Source organism: Microtus oregoni, unplaced genomic scaffold (genome assembly GCF_018167655.1).
Source record: "Microtus oregoni isolate MIOR12 unplaced genomic scaffold, Mior012 000002F_ref0000024, whole genome shotgun sequence".
NCBI lineage: Eukaryota > Metazoa > Chordata > Mammalia > Rodentia > Cricetidae > Microtus > Microtus oregoni.
The window spans coordinates 11,041,218-11,044,349 of record NW_024543061.1 but is presented as its reverse complement, the minus strand read 5'-3'; positions in this window follow the sequence as shown (position 1 = coordinate 11,044,349).

Below are 3,132 nucleotides of genomic sequence, written 5' to 3'. Positions count from 1 at the left end.
GCTAAAACAATTAGATTACATTCCTGAAGCAAGACACAAGGTCTATTTGCTTATATAGCCAATCCCTCATTCAGGCTATCAAGGTCCATTTCTTAAAGCACCAAAATCAAGCAGTCAAAGTCTTCATTGGCTCACGTAATTAAAATACCCACTAAAATTAAACATCTCATCATAACACTGAGTTTCTGCCTTCGTAAACTACCATTTTCCTATGTGCTATATCTGTCTCTTTATTTAGAGACAGTCCTTTTTAATCCATGAAAAATACTCCTACCCCCTTTCCAGGGTTACAATCCCATTCTCACTCTTCCTCTATATTCTGCCTTTTCACTTATTCCTTGCCCTCTGCTCTTCTGGGGAAAAAGAAACATATGCTTTGTAGTGAGAAATCATCTTTCAGGTACAGAGTCTATACGTTTTCTTTCACACAGAACAAAGGAATCACCCTAAGACTCAATAAAATGGAGGAAAGTATATCCTGTATGAAGACTAAAATTGAAAAAAAAATATAGCTTTGAAACATCATTGGTTAAAAATTATACAATGATTATAATGTCAAAGTATTCTAGCATATGATCAAGAGACCAATACTAAGAAGCATAAGATATAGAAGAGCTGAAAAAAACTAAAGACATAGAGATTATATTGAATAAAGCAAGAATGGGAAAAAAATCATATTTAGAAAAAATGGTAAATGAAAAAAAGGCATTTAGCTTCCCAGATAGAGATCACTGTAGAGTTATCTCTCCATGTCATAGATTGTGCTTATTCTGTAAAAAAAATACAAAATAAAGAATAAACATCATAACATCTAATGGAAAGGTCCTAAGTCAACTTCAAAGACAAACACATGAGAATGACACCTGAACTCTCATTCAAAACCTTAAAGACTGGAAAAAGATGGAACAACCTGTATATTTCAGAAATATACAGGACTAATTGAGCTAAGTTCAGCCAAAATGTATCTTAAATTGAGGGAGAAATAAAGACATTACAAGAAAATCAAAAGGTACGGCATTTCATGACCATGAAAATAGCACTTTAGAGAATACAGCCATAATACTATTTACATAGAAATATGAAGATCATCTCAATCAGGAGAGCACAGAAAAAAATCATACTTTCAACAGAGAACTAGATGAATAATTATTATCAGGAAAGGAGATATCAATATGTACAACACTGTAAGCCAGGAACTTCAATGTGGTTGAGGGTTGGGGCAGAGGAAGATAAATCAACAATCTATTACATTAAGAATCCTCAACAAAATCAGAGAAATTAGAAAACAATTATTAATAACTTTATGTGATCCTATTTCTCAAGAATGACACACATATTTTTAGACTAGGTTGAAAATATATCCAACTGTTTCTTTCATTCAACCACAACTCCCTTTTAACTATACACATGTGCTGAGAGTCAAATGTTGGAAGTAAATATTCTGACAGAAAGGGGATCCAAAACCAAGCTGGAAGAATTATGCTTGTAGCACAAATTCCAAATGGTCTTAATTAATAAAAACTGGGAGTCAGCTATCAGGGATGAAAGGTGAAGGATAAGAGAATCCAAATGGCCAACCATTAGAGTTCTTATCTCTATCAATACTCAGATCAAAGGATTGATCCTGTCTTAAGACTATCTCTTCAGATTGTATTCTCAGACTCACTGCTCATCCTGACTGCTCAGACTGACTGCTCAGATTGAATTCCTGAGCTCCTGTCTCCTCTCTTTGTATTCCTCTCTATGCTGAGCCATATCACTCCTGTCTTCACCTCCCTAGTGTTGAGGTTAAAGGCATGTGATACCAAGTCCTGGAATCACTTTTGTGTGAGCTGTTTTTCTTTTAGACTGAATCAATTTTGTGTATTCCTGGGTGGCCTTGTATTTACAGAGATCTGTCTGCCTCTGTGTTCCCGAAAGCTGGAATTAAAGGTGTATGCCACTAATGTCTAGCCTCTGTGGTGAACAATTGTGGCTAATTCTGCACTCTGATATTCAGGCAAGCTTTAATTGTTAATGCACAAAAAATATCACCACATATGATGGAAACTATTACATTGGAATCTGAACAGTGCTGAATCAATGGACCAAGACAGCAATAAAGAAAATGAGTCACCAAAAGTATATAGCAGTTCCAAATGCGTACACGTTGGCGTTGGACTACATTGTTATAAGACAAACCTAGATAGATGCTGGGAGGCCCTGTTGGTCAGATGTTGCAATCTATCATGGCCTGACAGATCTCTCGAAGCTTGGAAACATGGAGGATACCTCCCCCAAAAACCCTCCCTGGTGAAAGGCACTATGTTCTCTATCTGACTTTATTTGGAGACTGTCTCTAGGCCCAAATGCCTTCATTAAACTTTATTTTCTTTCTGGGTTGGGTGTAAAAATATTTTTGATTTTTTATTGTACAACATTTCAAAATTATAATACAAATATTTTTTAAAAAAGTGAAGCACAAGGTATTTGGCATAATTATGGTGACCCTTTAATGAAGAAATAACATTAACACCTCTGGAACTGTTCCATGTGAAAGAAAAGAAAGGAATACAATCAGACTTCATGTGGGGAGACAGAATTATCCAGATATCAAAATAAAGATTCAAAAAGAAAAAATACAGAGATGAGAAACAAATTTCCCCAATTAACATAAGGATCTCCTAATTCTTGCAAATGAAATCTAAGAATGCATTAAGAGGAGTGTAAACTGTAACCAAATTGTTTTCTATGCAGGAATGAACAGGTGGCTCAAACCCAAAAATATTAACTCCAATTTAGCACAAAGTGTTAGAGAAGCAGAAATCCTGTCATCATCTTGGTAAGTATAAAACACTCATTTAAACTCAGGATAAATCCCAGAATGAGACAGCAGTACAAGGATGTTTCCTGAATATAGTTAAGAATATAGGACACAGTAACTGGCATGCGCATCCCTGTACACAGGTTCTGCTGGAAAAAGGAAGAGTACATGGTTTCTATTGTCAGTACCGAGAGAGACAATGTCAACTATTATTTTTCTTTCAAAATTGGAGGATGTAATCAAGGAGACAAATGTTTTTTGATGACCCAGTATGCTGACCCTTAGCAAGACCATCTTGATTGAAAACATCAAATAAATCTCCAAACTGT